Raw genomic sequence first — 6743 nt, 5'->3', positions numbered from 1 at the left:
ATGTCTTCATGTAAACCAAATCATACATAAATAAAGAATCATATACATAACTAACTAAATATCATAATCATGAATTTCATCTCCCAAAACATCATAGATTTGATTGACTAATCAAATTATTCACTATTTGTCATTAATTATTCAACTCAATTGTACTAGCATACTTCAATCAATCATACTCCATACTTATGTGTAGTACATTAAATTTCATATACAATATTAAGATACATATTAGAGTCTCCCATGTTAACCACACATTCCAACTAAACACACAAATCAACCACCCACTTTATTTATAACTTGCACAATCTAGAACATAACCAATTTGATAGCTAGTATGTGATAACCTTTGAGTTGATATCACTTGCAACATAATAGCTAACTAAACAATCATCAAATCCATGTAGTAACAAATCTTCAAGATTATCTAAAATCAATTATGTGAATAGGATCCACCGTGTGTACTCCAAAAGGTTGGAACAAGGGATTACACCTCAAAATTTTCTTGTAAAGAAGAACTCATTAACAAGGGATTACACCTCAAACATCTCTTAGAATGAATGACTTATTAACAATGGATTCCACCTCAAACTTCTCTTAAAGAGAATAAATTATTAAAAATATATAATTATTGAAACTAAGACCCTCTCTTGGCAAGAAAGTTATTCTTTACAATACCAATCTTATCTCAAAAGTGACAAAAATCTACTCTAAGAATTGACTTAGTGAGAATGTTCATTTTCCGCTCATGCATAGAATTATACTTGAGTTTGAATTTTTTTTTCTTTGAAGCATAAATTTCAATTAATGATATTTTATTTCCATGTGTTTGGTTCTATCATAGGATTAACTAAAAGCTTTGCATAGCTTTTCTTATCACAAAGAACCATTGTTCATTGCAAAGGTTGCCAAAAAAATCCAGATAGCAATATAGGAAGCCACAAATTTTCCCTTACAACAACAAAAGCTTGAACATATATTGCTTTAGATGTACTATGTGTGGCACATTATTGTTTCTTGTTGCACTAGGAAACCATAGTTGAACCTAGGATAAAAAACATCCTAGAGTACTCTTCTTTTTAGGTGTGTGCAACCTATCCAATTCCAATTAGAGAACCCTTACAATGTCAACTCCACATAAGAAGACTATTTTAGACCATATCTCATAGCACCACAAATATCATTCAATATGTATTTGACTATCCCAAGATGAACATGTCTTGGTTAGCACATGAATTTACTTAAGATTTTAACAACATAACATATATCAGACCTTGTATTAACCAAATACATTAACAAACCAATTAGTTGTATGTACAATGTAGAATCAACTAAATTTAAAGTGGTTTATACCCTATGTAACTTTTTTATATTAGTTTCCACCTGATTCACCATAGATTTACATTCTAACATATTGAATCTCTTCAAAATGTTAATAAAATATTTCCCTTGGCTCAAAATAATTTCATTTGTTCTTTGTCATTCCTCAAGCCCAAAGAAGTAGTGCAAGAGACCAAGATATTTCACTTCAAATTCAAAAGATAACTCCTTAAATTTAATAAATAATCAAGTTATCATCATGAATGAAAAATTAGTCAACATAAAGTTCTAAGATCAACATTTTTTTATCACTTACCTTGAACTATAAATTAGGATCATCGTCATTATTTAGGAAGCTCTAGCTTAATGATCAATTCTCTTGTATCAAGCATGAAGATATTGTTTAATACTGTACAAGGTCATTTTTAGCTTACACACATCTCTTTTTTATGAATCACAAAACTCTTTGGTTGTTCAATGTACACTTCCTCTTTAATTATCCCATTTAAGAATATTGCTTTCACATCTATTTGATGAAATTTTTAACCCATTTACTACAATGGATATAACAGTTCTCATATAAGTATGACAAGCTACATGAGAAAAAAGTCTCTTCATATATTCTATTTCTTCCTTTTTTGAAAATCCTCTAGCTACAAATTTAGCTTTATATTTATTCTATAATTCCATTAGCTGCATATTACTTTTGAACACCCACTTAGAAGAAATAACTAATTTACCTTTGGGCATAGGAGCAATGTCTCATACATCATTTTTAAAGATGGATTGATACTCCTCCATCATTTTATCCTTCCAAACTTGTTGATTTGAAGACCCTTCAAAACTAGAAGGCTCAAATGTCATAGTGCGACTCATTAAGGCTACATGTCCTACTAACTTATCAAGTATTTTAGTCTCTCTGAAAGTGTCATGTGGGGCTGCATATTATTTAGCCTCTTCCATATTATGTCAAGCCCATAAGGATCTCTTCTAATCATCTAAAATATTACTTGGACCAGAAGTATCTATAGGATCAATAGGATTGGTAGAGTCTTCTAAATCTATATTCTCCCTCTAAATCTTACTAGGTGAATCTAGATCCACCATATCTATGTCTTGAGAATGCTCAAAATCTTCTCTATCAATTTCAATATTAGACTCTCTAGATTTTAGTCAAGCTAAATCTTCATAAAAGGAGACATCCTTACTCATTTAAATTCTTTTTTGATATGGAATTTAAATTTTGTATGCTTTTGATGATTTATTGTAACCAACAAAGATGTTGTTCGTTCCTGAAGGTTCTAACTTAATATCTTTCTCTTGGAACATGACTATAGACAAGACATCCAAAAATAATGAGATAACTATCATATGGTTCGATATCTAATAATGTGTCTTATATAGTTAGGTATAATATTTGATGAGTGTTAGAAATATATAGGATAGGCTAGGTTACTAAGAAGGGAGTGGCAAATCATGAACCAATAAAATTTATTCTAGTTTCATGAATTAATCCTTCATGTATATTCTAATCTAATTGCATGCATGAAAAACTGAAGGCATTAAAAAAATTCATAACACTTTGACACAAGATATGGTGACCTAGAAACCTTCCAAATAGAAATAAAACTAGGGTGGGGATGATACCCACAAGCTTTAGTACTGCAATATAAATTTGGTTGGTTAAGGCTTACAATTGATCACTTTTGATGATCTTCCCTATTAGGAGCAATAAGGACTATTAGGTCCACCTTGTTAAAGGATTTACAAAACACACAATGAAGTATGCACTTGGTAAAGATATTTGTAAAAGATTGTTAAGTCTACCTTGTGAAAGGATATAATTGTTCCACATGTTACGATGAACTAGTGGATGATATCTGATTTGAAATTCTAATTTTCTAGTTGAGATTCCTTTGGAGTGTAATGATCACCTTGATGTGGTAGATAAATCTTTTCTTCTCCTTATATAGCTTGCAGCCTTCTTACTTTGTACTTCTTCTCTTATTATATTCACATCATGTGTTCTTCTATATCATGTTTGGATGTGATAGAATATATTACATATATACCAATCAAAGTTACAATTCATAAAAGTTGACTACAATACAAGTTTTACCAAAATACACAAAGTGGGCTCAATTGCTGGTACTTGGGTTTTGAAGGCAAACTCAGTGAGGTTTTGATACTCGAAAACTATTGTCAACACTTGGCATTGTCATGCTCTTGGTAGACATAGAAGCTTAGTTCATCTTAATCACTTTCAAGTAGTCCGAACTTGGTCAGTATTGGTGACTCAACGAACACTATGAAACTTGACATATAAACTAAATCATTTGATTGACACTGCAAGACTTAGTCAACACTAACAATGTGAGCTTAGTAAACACTAGAGACTATGGTTTTCACTGTGTAACTTGATAAACACTATGAAGCTCAATTTTCACTGATATTCATCAACTTGGTAGATACTACTCAATTTGAATTGAATATTGATTTTGGAACTCGATAGCAACTGTAGAACTCGGTAACAACTATATTGCTTGATAGTAATTGTTTAATCAATTGACTAAGTGTGAGTTACTAATAAAAAACTTTGGCCATAATGTCAACAATCTCCCCCTTTGAAATTAGTGAAAAAAATAGTTAAAAACTAAATTCTCAAAATTTTAAGTTCAAAACAATAATTTAGTCTCCATCCTGTGTCTTCAACTTGGTAACATACTCTTTTTTTGGAATTTTTCAAAAAAAAAATTGTAAGAGATTTTTTTGATTAACTATACATGAATATTATGCTACTCCCCCATACATATATACATATTATACTTTACTTACTATATATATCATGTCTATATATCACATCTTCTTTCCCTTTTTATCTTATCTCATCTTCTCACCTTCTCCCCCTTTTTGACATAAATGCAAAAGGTGTATGCTACATGGTAATGCCAAAATGTGACAAGAAGTTAGAATGTACCTTTAAAAAATCAATTCCATTGTCTTGTCTAAATTTTCTTGTAAAACCTTGCTTACATGTAATGCAATCTATACTTCTACTCATAGTTCCACCAAGTGATCAACTATGGAGAATTTATTACCATGGATCATAGTTTTGGCATGTGCAATGTGTTTCTGCAATCCATCCATCTTCAGGAAAATCTTTCCTTGGATGTTTATAAATTTGGCCCTAATCCTGGCTTCTTCCCTTAATAATTATGCTTGCATATTTGTCATAAATTTGATCTTTGAGTATGTGAGCAAAATTGTGGCTTGGGTCAAGTGACAACTAGTGTGCACTTGCCTTCAATTCTTCATCTATCTTAGATAGCTTATCTTTGATTTCCTGAGTGAAGATAGATGTATCACATAAATTGCTAAATAATGAAGTAACATTATTTGTAGAGGTTTCTAATGACCTGAAAATAGTAGATAAGTCTACTTGATATATTGTAATTTTCTCTGCAACTTGCTCCAATACTTTGTTCTCACGTTCCTTCTTTACTCTCTATAGTATCTTTTATTGTTCATTAAGATCTTCATTGAATTTCTAACAAATTTTGCTAAATAAACTAAAATTTGTTGTGTACTATCAACCTCAATACTTAGTGCATCTACAAGTATGTTCTTCACATCTTCAAGCACTTGATTTTCTCTACTTTTCTCTTCTCTAAGCTTCTATTGCTTTGCTTTCTTTAGCAATAGTTCACCTACAATGTTCATTCAATTAGGATTTAGATTAGAGATATCCCAATTTGGGATAATTATATCCTCATCAAGATCAATGTCTTCTTCTTTACCTTTGTCCTTGCTTGAAACTTTAGTACTTAGTTGAGGCTCACTCTCAACTATCTTTGTATTTATCATTTGCATACTGGGAATTGTAACAATAGTAGAAATAGAAGATCTAGCAAAAAAAGTAAATATTGCACTAACAGTAAAAATACCTATTTGTTGTGAAGCCAAATCTGATAATTGAGGAAGCACTAGCTACTTAGTAGATGAAGTGCTAATCACTTCAGTCAATATAGTACTCAGCTGAATAGGTGCATAGATTGGTTGGATGAATGGTGTTGTAGTGGTTTCCACAACCAACTTAGTAGAAGCTTTCTCTATGCTTGATGGCATTAAAACTTTACTCGAAGAGTGATGAAATGAGGCCATAACTACTATTGCAATCTTCTCTAGGTTAGTTTCCTCAATACTATGAATCTTAGGGAAATTCTCCTCGATATTCTTGCTCCTCATCATCCAAATTTACATCATCTATTTCTATATCTTCTTCATGAATATTGTCCTTTTCTTCCTTTTCATCTTCATCATCTATATCACTTACATGAACAACAAAATCACTCTATTGATGAAGTTTGTAGATATTCTTCCATGTAGTTGTAGCTATCTTCACCACATGTTCAATTTCATTAACCAATATCATGCAAGTGTTGAATCTCAAAGTCAGTTTTTCCTCATTTTTATTCATGGATTCTTTTACCTCTTTATCACTAAGACTTTGCATGAGGTCCCATAGAGATTGTTCAAATATATCTATTGTAGTTTTCTTATCATTTTCCCATTTAGGCTTTGATTCTTTCCATAAGTTCATTGGGAATTTATTGTGCAAGTTGATTAGGTGAGTATTTCAATTTACCTAATTTTAAGATTATCATGTCTTCAACTTGCTTCTTCCTATCTACATTCCTAGTCTCACATCTAAGAGATTTGAAGTTTTCCATGATAGCTCTTGCATCTATCTCTTTTAATTTTTCTTGAAATGTAGGTGGAGATCTTTTGAAAATAGTTTCCTTTGCATTTTCTTCACCTAATTTTAGTTTTTTTCTTGATTTGGATGCTCTTCTTGTGAATATTGTAGTCAATGAATTGGTAGGTTTGGTTATGATAACCTTACCCTTCTTCCTTATTGGCTCTTCTTTTTTAGTTTCTTATGCCTCATCTTCTACATTGTCTTCTTCCACATTATCTTCTTTTCCTTCTGGAAATAGTAGAGTAGAACTTGCTTCTCTCAATTTTGCTATCCTCTTCTTTCCTTTGCTGACTATTTGTTGAAGCTTAATTTCAAGTTCTATTCTAGCTTTGGCTTCATCAAAAGTACCAAAATGTGTGGTCTTGGGATCCATAGGTTCATTCAACAATGCCTCAATGATATCATTGGTGTCATCAATGTTAACCTCATAGCTTAGAGGCTTAAAACATACCACTCTAAGTTTGATTTCTTAAATGTACACCTTGTCATAGCCTATCATGAAACAGTCATCATCCTTGTAATCTTCTACAAGCTTGAAATTCTAAATCTGCTACTCATCTTTTCTTTGAATGAATCAAAGTAATTGTCTATGATACTAACAAAGTTCTCGCCCATCTCTACTATATATTCATTAATCCAATATAGTACAAGTACATCTTTTCTC

The sequence above is a fragment of the Cupressus sempervirens genome, chromosome 3, assembly GCF_028749045.1.
Source record: "Cupressus sempervirens isolate cs-2001-9-10 chromosome 3, ASM2874904v1, whole genome shotgun sequence".
NCBI classification, from domain to species: Eukaryota; Viridiplantae; Streptophyta; class Pinopsida; order Cupressales; family Cupressaceae; genus Cupressus; species Cupressus sempervirens.
Note: the sequence above shows the minus strand (reverse complement) of the source record.